Source organism: Scyliorhinus torazame, chromosome 13, assembly GCF_047496885.1.
Source record: "Scyliorhinus torazame isolate Kashiwa2021f chromosome 13, sScyTor2.1, whole genome shotgun sequence".
Classification (NCBI taxonomy): Eukaryota; Metazoa; Chordata; class Chondrichthyes; order Carcharhiniformes; family Scyliorhinidae; genus Scyliorhinus; species Scyliorhinus torazame.
The window spans coordinates 189,465,935-189,481,037 of NC_092719.1; positions in this window are offsets into that span (position 1 = coordinate 189,465,935).

Sequence of the window (15,103 nt, forward strand, 5' to 3'; positions counted from 1 at the left end):
TTCCCCCATGGTGCCGGGCCCCAACGGGACCAGGGGTGCGGATTTGGGGGAGGGGGGAACATGCGGGATCAAAGTTCGCAGTGTCAACGAGGGCTACTATGTAGCCTGGTGGACATGGTTGGCCACAGGGTTACACACCATGCTAACATGTCAGCCTTTCACCCCCTGCAGACAATGGATCAATGGTTATTGGAGTTCAACCAGCAATGGTGGCCTTCCTCCTCGTTGCTGCAGTCCTGGGGAATGCACTGAGGCTGTACGAGCTGGAGCTGCTGGAGGAGGAAGCTGCAGCAGTTGAGGGTGCCCCAGCTGAACAGGAGGCAACCCCTGAGTGTGGAGAGCTGGCCGCCCAACAGGCCATGGAGGAGGAGGAGGTGCAAAAAGCCTCACGTGTACCGGCAGCGCGGACCTGCCGGACTGGGCATGCCGTCGAAGACTCCGGCTGAGCAGGGGGAAAGTGCGACATATCTGCCAGTTCATGGCACACCTGGCACCATGGGGAAAATGGTGGAGGACACCCACTCCTGGTGGTCATCAAGGTGACGGTCGCCCTGAACCTTTATGCCACGTGGTCTTTCCAGGCGCCGAGTGGGGTCCTGTGCGGGATCTCACAGGGTTGAGTGCACATGTGCCCTCACGGAGGCCCTATATGCCCAGTCGGCACAATACATCCATTTCAATGTGGAACAAACTGACTGGGCAGTGGGGATTCCTCGGGTCCAGGGGGTGATCGATGGGATGCATATCACCCTATGAGCACCTGCAGATGACAGGCTGCTCGTCACAAACTGAAAGGGGTTTCACTCGATGAACGTGCAGCTGGTGTGTGATCATCAGATGCACATCATGCACGTCTGTGCCCAGATACCCGGGCAGTGTGCACGTCGCTTTCATCCTGGCATGCTCGATGATTCCTGGGCTCTTCAAAGTGCACCCATGGCTGGGGGAGCTTGGCTCCTGGGCCACAGCGATTACCCGCTACGGAGGTCTCAGACTGGAGTGGAGACCCGCGACAACAACGCCTATGCAGCGACCGTGGCATGATCGAGTGGTGCTTCAGCATCCTGAAGATACGGTTCATGTGCCTGGACCAGTCTGGATGGGCCCTCCAGTATGTTGCTGGGAGGGTCACCCGCATTGGATACTCTAAATTTATTTTTTAAATGTTATGGTGCTTGTGAGCTGAGTGTGGTGGTGAAGAACACAGTTTTTTCTGTTCCATTCTGTATTGTATCCGAGGGTTTGGATTCATTGTTTGGTGATCAGTTCTGTGAAGTGTCATGTGAGAGTACCTTTAAGAAATGGGTGTTTTTTATAGAATAACTGTAGTTGGTGTACCTTTAAGAAATGGGTGTTTATTACTGCAGTGATGTCAGAGCGTGGGTGGAGCTGGGCTGTCTATCAGCTTTTAGTTTCATTTTGAGAAAAGCTTGGGTGTGTCTGTGTTTTTTTGGTTTCGTTTCAATGTTGGAGCTGCAGTCAGCCATAGAATGTGTAATGTTGTTCTCACTGCCATGTAAAGACTATATCTTGATCATTTGGTGAATTCAGAGTTATAACTGTTCTCAGTACTGAATTTAAACCTGATGTGCTTCTGTTGAAAAGATTTTTATAAGTCTTATGGATGTTAAAAGGAGAGTAAGGATTACTTAGTGTTGTATTCTTTGGGGGTTGTATTTGAATTTATCGTTGCTAAGATGTTCACTGTATGTTTTAAAAAGGTTAACTTGAATTCATAGAATAAACATTGTTTTGCTTTTAAAAATACTTTTCCATTTCTGCTCTACCACAACTGTAGAGTGGGTTGTGTGCTCCCCATACGACAATTTATTAAAAGTTGTGTGTCAGGTGAACTCCATGATACACTTTGGGGTTCTCTAAAGCCTGGCCCGTAACAGAAGAATAAGGTCTAGTGCATCCACAAAGGATTGGATCAACACTCCAGTGATTCTGACAACATTATCAGCAAATGCAGCAATGTGTTTCTTTGAAATAAATTTAAAGTACCCAATTCATTTTTTCCATTTAAGGGGCAATTTAGTGTGGCCAATCCACCTGCCCTGCACATCTTTGGGTTGTGGGGGCGAAACCCACACAAACACGGGGAGAATGTGCAAACTCCACACGGACAGTGACCCAGAGCCAGGTTCGAACCTGGGACCTCGGCACCGTTAGACTGCAATGCTAACCACTGTGCCACCATGCTGCCCTTAAAGCACCATTGCAATCTATTAGTAGTGAAATTGCTGAAGATGTAGATCTTCATGTCAATCACATTTCTACCCTACCACCCGTATCAGATACGAAACCACAAGTTATCAAGAAGATAGAAGAACCAACCAATGGGGTAAATTCCATGGTATGTGCTGCTCGTATAGGCTTAGATCCCAAAGATCCGAATGAAAAAGTGCATGTTGTAAAACAATCATTACCGAAAGCAATGGGGAGCCAATCTGATCCATATCTCGTGAAATCACATTACAAAGCATTACCATTATCACATGGTAGATCGCCAGCAGAGTTACTCATGAATAGAAGGTTACGTACCGCAATTCCATACTTGGAAAAGGTGGAGGAGAATGCAGTGGTACTGCAGGAAATGTAAAACATTAAAGCAAAACAAAGGCAGTTCTTTGATCGAGTGTCCAGAACTTTACCATCTCTGAGCAGTAATGACATTGTGAGAGTAGAAGATTAAGGCAATTGGTCAAGAAAAGCCACATTACTTGAAGAAGTAGAACTTTGTTCCTACAATGTACAGACAGAGGAAGGGTTGGTTTTAGGAAGAAATCATCGCGCACTCTTGAAAACCAGAGACTTTCACAACAATGTGATGGATGACGAATCCACATCTGAATCAATGCCAACTGCAATGCCAGACAGTTCAGCAGTCCCTGCGCATGAGAATGTCATGGAGAACATTGAATCTACAAGTTCTGAACAACAAGGTCAAACTTTGAGAAGATCAACCAGAGTCAAAAGAAAACCTGATCGACTCAGTTTGTAGATTTGGACTATTTGTACAGACTATACTTGCTGTTATATATATCTTTGTTAAACCAGTTTAAATTTTAAAAAAATTTAGAGTACACAATTATTTTTTTTCCAATTAAGGGGCAATTCAGCATGGCCAATCCACCTAACCTGCCCATCTTTTTGGGTTGTGGGGGTGAAATACATGCAGACACGGGGAGAAGTTTTAAAAATGTTAAAGAAAAAAATCTTAGACTCACAGACTAATGATATCATTTGTAAATATACTGGTCATAATGTGTTAGTTTATTCCTGCAAATGAAAGGGGATCTAGTGATATCATGGTTGTGTTGTAATTCGCCAACTGACCACTAGGAGTTTCATTAGTATATAAGTGAATATGAGAGTCAGATGACCTCAGACTGACTAGGGAGCTGAGAGGGAGGTTGCTTGTGCATGATCCTACATGTTATTCATCTGTTGTTTTGTATATATTTGACCCACAGTTAATGTAAATAAATAATTTATAGCTATAGTTACGAGTGTTCTTGTAATATAAATCAGGCCATCCAACAAGAACATTACAGGACAGTCATTCCAGAAGCCTGAAACCCTTCTGGATGGCTGCTAGTCCCTGGTGTCAGCCCGCCTTCTGACCATCCACCCCCTCAGGTGTTCCTACCTCCACCTGTTGTACCAGAGCATGTGTGTGGTGCACACTACATAGTGCCCTAGGAGCCTCTTCACATGCCCAACCGAGATGAGTGTCTCTGGGATGGTGGAGGGTGTTGGAGACAGCTGTGATGGGAAGACAGTGTTATCATCATACTCGAGCTCTGGTGTGTCTTGGGTCTCAGGTCCATGGCTCACGTCTGTGTCCCGTCACTGCTTGGCACCTGAGGCTCTGGCTGTGGCTGTGACTGGGGATGGGGACACCAGCAGGGCCCACTCCATCACCAGCAGCTCCTGCAAGACACAAGACAAGATGCATGATTAGACTGCGGGCTAGTGCGGAGTGAGGTGGTGGAGTGGGGATGGTGTGGGTATGGGGGTGGTGTGGGGTGAGGGTTATGTGGGGGTGAGGATGGGTGTGGGGGTGGTGTGTGGGTGAGGGTGGTGAGGGTGGTGTAGGGGTGAGGGTGGTGTTGGGGGGGAACACTTGTCACGGGGAAGCACAACTCAGCGGGGCCTCGTTTCTTCACCTGCCGCCGATCTCCATCCTGGTGACTGCCCTTTCCTCGGGCCCGCCGACCATGTCCAAGGCCTGCTGCTCTGCTGCGGTGATGGGCCGCAGGCCCGGCAGTCCCTTTCCAATCGCCACACCAGGCAATTATCGGCGGCGTTCTCCTGGGGGTGGGGGGAAAGCAGAAAACAACAGCATTCGACAGCCTGATGCATGCAACCCAGGGGCTGGGTGGCTGGTGGCTTCAGTGGCCAGAGCACCCGGCCATGGCAACCAGTATGGGTGCCGCCATGTGGGGCAGGGTGGGGGTTCGGCCGCCCTCCGGGTTGGAGGTGGATAGGGTTACGGGTGTGAGAGGATGGGGGTTGGTGCCAGGGGCACAGTGCTGCCTACTCACCCTGGTCACCCTGAGGAGGTCGTGCACTTTCTTCCGGCACTGCTGGCTGGTCCGGACTTACTGCCTCTGCCACCTGCCATGATGAACGGCGGTGGCTGGCAGCCTCCTTCCAGGGCTTGGGTTCAGGGTCGCCCACCTCTCCTCCACAGTGTCAAGCAAGGTCTCGAGCTCGACGTCCGTAAAATGGGGTGCCGCTCTCCTCTCTGCCATCTTGTTGGCTGGGATGGTGTGTGTGGGGCGTGAGGTGTGTATATGCGGCTGCAGCTTGTCAGCCTCCTGTGTGTCAATCACGAATCTGGTGAATCCCGCACCATTTCTCATTGGAATCGATTGTGTTCCATGTGGCACTGGTGCTAGCCCCTTAACAGTCGTTGAATCGGTCCAAATGCGGCGCCAATTTTGTTCTCTTGAAGCTCCGCGAATCCTGCCCCGGCGTCAACATTTAATCTCAGGAACGGGAATTCCACCGTGTATGTTTTCAGGAAGGAACTCTTGGGGCCAAAGGGATCAAAGTTTAGGGGGGAAAGTGGGAACAGTTATTGAATTGGATGATCAGCCATAATCATATTGAATGCAGCAAAGGTTCAAAGGGCCAAATGGCCTCCTCCTGCTTCCATTTTCAATGTTTCTGTGGATGATCTGTTTGGGGGCCACAGGCCACAAGGACATTAGGTAGCGTGACTCGGTCAATCACAGGAAGTTATGTGGAAGAATTTGCTCGTGGATTGACCACCCAGAAACAAGCTCCTGCACGCGGGTCTTGCTAACAATTGGTATTGTCAATATATACTAATACTTAGTGGGTTAATAAAGGTTTTCCACATAAAGTTGGAAATTGTATCCAAAATTGTTGTTTTGTCATTGATACTTATTAGGCGGTCTGGACCTCAAAGGAAAGTGAGGTCCCCTGTTTGAGAGTCTTGCAGTTTCTGGTGACCTTGAAGGAACCCTGAAATGTAAAGAAATGTCAAATGAAACTTTGTGTGCTTTTGCCATGAGATGCGTGGCAGGAAAATTGCCTCTATAACAGAGGTGTGCACAGATTATCCTGGGGAGGGGGTTTGTGAACCGATAGACAGGGCTACACAGTGGACACAGGGGGCCCCTTGTAAGTAAGCCTTGGAAACAGCTGATGGCCGAGGAACAGCAGAGTGGGAGGTATGAGGCTGAGGCAGTAAAACGCTGCCAAGAGCTTGAGAGAGGAGATGCTGAGAGGTTGTTTCCCCTTCTGCGACAGTCTAGGGCCAGAGGGCATAAGCTCAGAGTCAGGGGTCACCCATTTAAGACAGTGATGAGGAGGAATGTCTTCTCTCAGTGGGTAGTGAATCTGTGGAATTCTTTACTGCAGAGGGCCGTGGAGGTTGGGTTGTTAAGTATGTCCACGGCTGAGGTTGACAGATTTTTAATCAGTAAGGGATCAAGCTATATGGGGATAAGGTGGAAAAGTGGAGTTGGAGATTATCACATCAGACCTGTCATGATCTCATTGAAAGGCGGAGCAAAGTCGATGGGTCGAATGGCTTACTTCTGCTCCTACGTCTTATGGTGATATGAGTCCTTGGAGAATCAGTGTGTTAACAGGCAGTGTCAGATGCTTAGGAATACAGGGGACGGAGTAGAACATTTAGCCCTTCAAGCCTGCTCCACCATTGAATAATCTGGCTGTGGTCTCGGCTCCACTTTTCTGTCTGCACCCATAACCCTTGACCCCTTTGTATAATCAAAATATGTCTAACTCGGGGTAGCACGGTGGTGCAGTGGGTTAGTACTGCTGCCTCACGGCACCGAGGTCTCAGGTTCGATCCCGGCTCTGGGTCACTGTCCGTGTGGAGTTTGCACATTCTCCCCGTGTTTGCGTGGGTTTCGCCCCCACAACCCAAAGATGTGCAGGCGAGGTGGATTGGCCACGCTAAATTGCCCCTTAATTGGAAAAAATGAATTGGGTACTCTAAATTGTTTTTAAAAAAAATATGTCTAACTCTGCCGTGAATAAATTCAATGACCAACCTTCACTATCTTCTGGAGAAGAGAATCCCAAATACCAACAACCCTTTCAGAGAAAATAAATTCTCTGTTTTAAAAGAGAGTCCTCTTACTTGAAGCTACTTCCCCTAGTTTTAGACTCCCCGCAAGAGGAAACATCCTCTGGATATCCATCCTATCAAGTTTCCTCAGAATCGTATATGTTTCAATGAGATCACCTCTCATTCTTCGAAACTCCAATGGGTCTCGGCCCAAGCTGTTTGTAAGACAACCCCTTCCTCCCAGGAATGAGTCCAGTGAACCTTCCCTGAACTGTTTCTATAGCAATTATATATCTTTTTAATTAAGGAAACCAAAACTGCACACAGATTCCAGATGCACACAGATTCCAGATGCACACAGATTCCAGATTCCAGATGGTCACCAAGGCCTTACACAGCTGCAATAAACCTTCCCTACTTTTATATTCGATTCCTCTTGCAATAAACACCAACATTCTACTTGCCTTCCTAATCATTGGTTGTACCTGCATACTAACGTTTTATGATTCAAGCACCAGGACACCCAAACTCTTGCGTACCACCTCTGTATCTCTCTGTTCTACAATCTTTCTCAATTTAAATAGTATACTGCTTCTCTATTCTTCCAGTCAAACTGGACAAGTTCACAATTACCCACATTATCCTCCATTTGACAATTTTTTGTCCATTAACTTAATCTATCTATGTCCTTTTGCTGACTCTACCTCTCTTGACAACTCACTTTCCTACATATCTTGGTGTCATCGGCAAATCTAGCTACCAGACTTTTGTAAGGGCCACGAAGAATCCAGCACGAGTTTTAAGGATACAAAGTAATAACATTTATTTACTATAACATATATACATAACAGTAGCAGTAACTTCCCTTGCTACATACTCCTTCCTCCTGGTTCCTGAACTGGCCAGCTTATTTATACTAGGAGTTTACTAGTGGTTTCACCGCCCCCCCTCATTGGGGAAGCTCATACTCCCACAGGATTGTGGGATTGTCATTAGCCCCCAGCCAATGGTAAGTAGGCAGGTTATAACATCCCTCCCCCCCAAAGTCCAAGGAATCCACCGAAGACCCTGGCGAAGGAGGGCGTCGGACTCGTTTGGCCGCAGGCCGGACGCCATTTGCACGCGGCGCTGGATCAGGCGGCGTGTAACGAGACGGAGACCGGCGCTTCCGTGATGAACGGCGCGGTTGCACATCCACAGCCCGTGGACCCGAGGATTCCCCCTCTGATGCATCCTGTGTCTCCATCTCGGAGTCAGAGTCTGCTGCCTCCGTCATGTCAGCGTCTCTATCTCCATTCGGTCCCGTAACGACCTGTGCAGGCTTCGAGTGAGGCACCAGTGGAAGATTATGAGGACTACCTTCCCTTGTCTCTGGTCTCTGCGGTTGTTGAAATGAGCTCCGGGGGCGGGGAATCTTTTGAGGGGATGATCTTCTGGACCAAACGTGGTCTACATGTTTTCGCTGGAGACGACCCTGGGCTTACACTTGGTAAGATATAGGGCCCGTCTGGCGAAAGATTACACCAGGAACCCATTGGGCACCACCAGCAAAATTCCGCACGAATACTGGGTCACCGGGTGCAAACTGCCGAATCGGACGATGCCGAGAAAATCCCTGTCCCTGCCGTTCTTGTGTGCGGCGTACTTTTGCGCCAATGTCCGGGAAAACCATACTAAGGCGGGTGTGAAGTCTCCGGCCCATTAGGAGTTCTGCGGGAGCTACCCCAGTCACTGCATGGGGGGTGGTCCTGTACGTAAACAAAACGCGAGCCAGTCTCGTGTCCATTGATCCGGAAGACTGCTTCTTTAGGCCTCTTTTGAATGTCTGCACTGCGCGCTCTGCCAACCCATTTGAAGCCAGGTGGTAAGGGGCAGTGCGGATATGGCAGATGCCGTTCATCTTTGTGAACCTAGAAATCTCCTCACTCGTGAATGGAGTGCCATTATCCGTGACCAGCACCTCGGGGAGGCCATGCGTACTAAACGATAAATGCATCTTTTCAATTGTTGCGCAGGACGTTGTCCCCTGCATCTTATGCACCTCTAGCCATTTGGACTGGGCGTCAATTAGTAGAAGGAACATAGATCCTTGAAAAGGGCCTGCGAAATCCGCATGCAAGCGTGCCCATGGCTGCCCTGGCCATTCCCAGTGATCTAGGGGCGCGGCCGGCGGAAGCTTCTGATGCTCCTGGCAAATGGAGCAGTTTTGGGCCACCTTCTCAATGTCGGTGTCGAGGCCTGGCCACCAGACATAACTCCGGGCCAACATTTTCATTTTGGTCACACCTGGATGCCCATTGTGCAAGTCTGATAGTATCAGCTCCTGGCCTTTTGGACAATCACACGCGTCCCCCACAAGAGGATGCCGTCTTCCACGCTGAATTCTGACAGCTTGGAGGAAAATGCCCGCAACTCGCCTGGGAGCTGTCTATGCTGCCCACCATACAGGACTATGTGCCGAACCTTTGACAGGACTGGCTCCGTCTGGGTCCACTCACGGATCTGTGATGCCGTGACAGGCAAGGTGTCCATAAAATTTAGGGTTGCAACCACCTCACCGGTTGTGGGGGTCGACATGGGGCCAGTCGATAAAGGCAATCGGCTCAGTGCGTCGGCATTTGCTATCTGCGTACCTGGTTTGTGCTCCAGAGAATACTCGTATGCAGCAAGCAACAAAGCCCAGCGCTGGATCCATGCAGAAGCAATGGGCGGTGTTGGCTTATCCTCTCTGAAAAGTCCCAGCAGGGGCTTATGATCAGTCACGATAGTGAAATGGCGGCCGTACACGTACTGGTGGAAGCGTTTCACCGCAAAAACCACTGCCAGGCCCTCCTTCTCGATCTGCGCGTACTTTTTCTCTGCTGCAGTCAATGTGCGGGAGGCGAAAGCTATCGGTCGCTCGGCCCCGTTCTCCATCTTGTGGGACAGGACGGCCCCAATACCATACGGGGATGCATCACATGTGACGAGCAAAGGCTTTCCAGGATCATAGTGGGTTAGTAACCCAGACAACGACAATTGTTGCTTTACCTGCCGGAAAGCGGTTTCTTGCGGCTGACCCCAAACCCAGGTGTGATTTTTCTTTAGCAGAAGGTGCAAAGGGGCCAGCGTAGTTGCCAGATTGGGGAGGAACTTCCCGTAATAGTTTACGAGACCGAGGAAAGAACGAAGATGCGAAGTGTCAGTCGGGGTGGGGGCATGTTGAATTGCACGCACCTTCTCTGCGACGGGTGCAGACCTTCGCGGTCCACCCGATAACCCAGGTAGACTACTTCCTTTGCCTGAAATACGCACTTTGTGCGACGTAAACGGACTCCAGCCTCCGAAAGGCGTCTAAGGACAGCCTCCAGATTTTCCAAATGTTCTTGCTCCGACGTCCCTGTAATCAAAACGTCATCTAGGTAGACAGCCACACGTGGTAAACCTCTCAAAATGCCCTCCATAACACGTTGAAAAATTGCGCAGGCAGAGGATACTCCAAAGGGCAACCGTGTATATTCATAAAGTGTGTATTAATCGTTACATATGGTCGGGAGGCAGGGTCCAGCTCCAACTGCAGGTAGGCGTGACTCATATCTAATTTTGTGAACGAGAGTCCACCTGCAAGTTTTGCGTAGAGATCCTCTATGCGAGGCATTGGATATCGGTCGAGTCGGGAAACTGTATTCACTGTAAGTTTATAGTCGCCACACAAGCGAACTGTGGCATCTGGCTTCATTACAGGTACAATTGGTGCTGCCCAGTCAGCAAAACGGACGGGCCTGACAATACCCAAACTCTCCAAACGAGTGAGCTCCCCTTCTACCTTCTCGAGCAAGGCGTAAGGCACTGGGCGCGCCCGGAAATAGCGCGGCGTGGCTCCTGGTTCAACTTGGATACGGGCTACGGCCCCTTTTATTTTCCCCAAACCAGGCTGGAATACATCTGGGTATCGTCCTCGCACCTCAGTCAACCCTTCAGAAACTGTATGGAGGATGTGCTGCCATTGCAACCGCAAATGGCGCAACCAGTCCCGACCCAACAGGCTGGGCCCATGGCCGCGCACCACGATAAGTGGGAAACGCCCCTCCTGGCGTCCATAGACAACAGGGGTCATTGTGGTTCCTGCAATGTCCAGTGGTTCCCCCGTGTAGGTGGCCAACCAGGCCTGTGAGTCGGTTAATGTAAGGGTCTGTATACCCTGCTTGATGCGGTCGAATGTCCTCTGGGCGATCACGGAGACCGCTGCGCCAGTATCCAACTCCATCTCAAGCGGGTGGCCATTGACCCATACTGTCACCTTAATGGGGGCCACACGGGGAGCTGCCACACAATGCAGCTGCAGGCAGTCGTCCTCCGTCTCCACGTCCTCAGGAGTAGTCGCCGCAGGTTCATCCACATGGAAGGTACGGCCTCTGGGCTGGTCCCAGTTTCGGTTGGAACGACGGCGCCTCTGGCGTCCCCAGGACCGCCGTCCGCGACGGGGTCGGCGCCTACAAGTCTGACATGGACATGGCTCCTCATCCATTGGCTCTGGAGAAGGCTCCCTTCGGGGAGGAATGTCCGATGGCCACTGGCGTCGGTCCGGACGTTGCCTCGCCCAAGGTACCGCAGGAGTGCGGGGGGACGTTTTTGGACGGAAAGGGTTGCGCCCTAAGGCATGCACTTCCATTCCCTGTAGCTCCTGTACTCCTCGCTCTGCGCTCTCTCGGGACAAGACTATTTGAATGGCCTGTTGAAAAGTCAATGTTGGCTCCGCTAACAACTTTCTCTGGGTGGCTGCATTGTTAATACCGCAAACCAAACGGTCGCGTAACATTTCTGACAAGGTCTCACCACAGCCACAGTAGTCCGCAATCCTGCGTAGCCTGGATAGAAAATCGGCAAGGGATTCTCCAGGGGTCCTCTCAGCGGTATTAAACCGGTAATGCTGGACTATCCTGGACGGGGTTGGGTTAAAGTGTTGCCCCACTATATTCACAAGTTCATCAAACGTTTTGGTGTCCGGCGCAGCTGGGTACGTAAGGCTCCTAATCACCCCAAACGTATGCGGGCCGCAGGCGGTGAGCAATATGACCACCTGGCGCTCGTTTTCGGTGATATTGTTTGCCCGGAAATAGTAACGCATCCGTTGTGTGTACTGGTTCCAGCTTTCCAGCGCCACATCAAAAACATCCAAACGTCCGTACAGAGGCATGGTATAATAGAAAACAACTTCCAACCTGTATCCAACAAAATCCAGGGAGGTGGCTTCAGCAGTGTAGACAGCTATTCACTTTTACCTTCGTCGCCAGTTTTGTAAGGGCCACGAAGAATCCAGCACGAGTTTTAAGGATACAAAGTAATAACATTTATTTACTATAACATATATACATAACAGTAGCAGTAACTTCCCTTGCTACATACTCCTTCCTCCTGGTTCCTGAACTGGCCAGCTTATTTATACTAGGAGTTTACTAGTGGTTTCTCCGTCCCCCTCATTGGGGAAGCTCATACTCCCACAGGATTGTGGGATAGTCATTAGTCCCCAGCCAATGGTAAGTAGGCAGGTTATAACACAGACGTTCAGTCCCATCATCCAGGTCATTCGTATAGATTGTAAACAGTTGTGGATCCAGCACTGATTCTCCTGGCACTCCATTAGTTACAACTTGCCAAGCTGAAAAATACCAGGGCGGCATGTGGCGCAGTGGTTAGCACTGGGACTACGGCGCTGAGGACCCGGGTTTGAATCCCGGCCCTGGGTCACTGTCCGTGTGGAGTTTGCTCATTCTCCCCATGTCTGCGTGGATTTCACCCCCACAACCCAAAGATGTGCAGGTTAGGTGGATTGGCCATGCTAAATTGCTCCTTAATTGGAAAAAAAAGAATTGGATACTCTAAATTTATTAAAAAGAAAACTGAAAAATACCTATTTATCCCTATTCTCTCAGTTTCCTGTTAGCCTACCTGTCATGATATTCAGGTAAACATCATGGTGCAAACATACATACATACTGATGGACAGATCAACGGACCAATCAATACACACACAACACCACAGCCAATCACAGTCAAGAGCATACACACTATAAAACGGGGAACACGACACTTCCCGCTCATTCCAGCAGGAGACAACTCAGGGCACAGAGCTCACAGCAAGCCACTCAGACATCCACCATGTGCTGAGTGCCACTCCAAGATAGGTCCACAGATTCAAGGGTAATGAACAAACCACAGTAACCAGTTTACCATTGTAAATATTGTTAGTAATAAAACTGAGTTGTACCATCCGCAACTGTGTTGGTTCGTCTGTGTAGCAGAGCACCCAACACGACATAGTACCAGGATTGGAACCCGGTAACTGTGAGACCTACCTACGAATCCTCAGGAATCCGCCATCCTGCGCCATGGACACCGTTAGCACGCCGCAGCCGTTACAAATCGCTGGAAACCTCGGCGTCAATTGGAAGCTGTTCAAACAGCGCTTCCAGTTCTTCCTGGAAGCCACCGAAAGGGAGAGCGCTTCGGACACCAGAAAAATCGCCCTCCTCCTCTCCACGGCAGGGCAACACGCCATCCATGTCTACAACTCCCTGGTGTTCGTGGAAGGTGAGGACAAGGCCAAGTACAAGACGGTCCTTCTCAAACTCGAGCAACACTTCAGTATCGAGGTAAATGGGAGTTTCAAGAGGTATCACTTCCAGCAGCGCCTGCAGGGGAAGGATGAGCCCTTTCAATCTTTCCTTACACACCTCCGTATCCTCGCGCAGTCCTGCGGTCACGACACCACCTCCGATTCAATGATTCGGGACCAGATTGTTTTTGGGGTCACCTCGGGCGCCCTACGCCAGCAGCTCCTCAAATTAAAGGCCTCACCCTAGCCTCCGCAATCGAAGCCTGTGTCCTTCATGAAAACGCGACCAGCCGCTACTCCCAATTTCAAGCGGTCGAATCGGCGCGGCAGGGGTCCTACGCGCCCGAATCGGCGAGGCAGGCGTCCTACGAGGCCAAACGGGTCCAGGCGACCGAGTTCCTCCCGGCCCGTGGCCCAGACGAGGGCGGCCTCCCGCGTTTGTGCGCGCCAAAAAAGACATTGACGCACAGGGACGTGATGTGCAGGCGCGCTCGATGCAAGACCGAACTGCGCATGCGTGGTGGCGCAACGAACGCCATGCCGTCACGATGTGCGGCAACTGCGGAGCCGCACATTTAAAGCGGCAATGTCCGGCAAAAAACCGACAATGCCTCCGCTGTGGCAAGATGGGCCACTACGCTGCCTGCTGTCGAGCAGCTCAACCTGCCAATGCTCCCCAATTCCGACAACCTCGCAGGGACGTGCGGCCCATTCAGCCTCCGTACTACGAGTCGTGCTCAGACGATATCCAAACCAGTGACACAGATGACCGGGACGCCTTCCGTGTTGCGGTCATTGATAGGAACCGGGTGTCTCCAGGCTGGACCCACCAGCTGACGCCAGTGAACAGCGTCAATCCGGGTGATGAATGGTGTGCCACCCTAACGGTCAACCGACCACCAATAACATTCCATCTGGACACTGGTGCCCCCGCCAACCTAATAGCATGGTCAGCCTTCTACGCCTTGAAGGTCAGACAACCAATTCGGCCATCCCGTTGCAAGATGGTCGACTACAATGGAAATGTTATCCCGGCCATGGGATCCTGCCAGCTCCAGGTGACACACAATGCATACACAGCCTCACTGTCCTTCGAAATAGTCGGATCATCAAAGGACTCCCTGCCAGGCGCACAGGCATGCAAGGTTCTCCACCTCGTGCAGCGGGTCCACGCTCTGTCTCCAGAAGGCACATCAGACTTCCCAGATGCAGAATTCAGGGCACAGCTTCAATCGCTCCTCGCTCACAACCAAGAGGCATTCGAGGACATGGGCACACTGCCCTATATCTACAGAATACGATTCAAACCGGACGCCACCCCGGTCATTCACGCACCTCGCAGGGTCCCAGCACCACTCAAAGACCGCCTCAAGCAGCAGCTGCAGGATCTCCAGGACCAAGGGGTGCTATCCCGGGTCACGGAGCCCACGCCATGGGTCAGCTCCATGGTGTGTGTTAAGAAGCTCTCTGGCGAACTCCGGATCTGCATTGACCTGAAAGACCTGAACAACAACATAATGAGGGAACACTACCCCATACCCAAACGGGGAGAGATCACGAGCGAAATGGCCCGGGCTAAAATCTTCACAAAGCTGGATGCCTCGAAGGGTTTTTGGCAGATCCAACTGGACCAGTCCAGCAGGAAGCTGTGCACCTTCAACACTCCTTTCGGCAGGTTCTGCTACAACAGAATGCCGTTTGGCATCATCTCGGCATCCGAGGTCTTTCACAGCATCATGGAACAGATGATGGAGGGCATCAAAGGGGTGCGCGTCTATGTTGACGCCGTCATCATCTGGTCCACCACACCACAGGAGCACATCAATCGTCTCCAGCGCGTCTTTGCGCGGATACGGGAAAACAGCTTGCCCCTCAACCGAGCCAAGTGTTCTTTCAGCCAAACCGAGCTGAAGTTTCTGGGGGACCACATA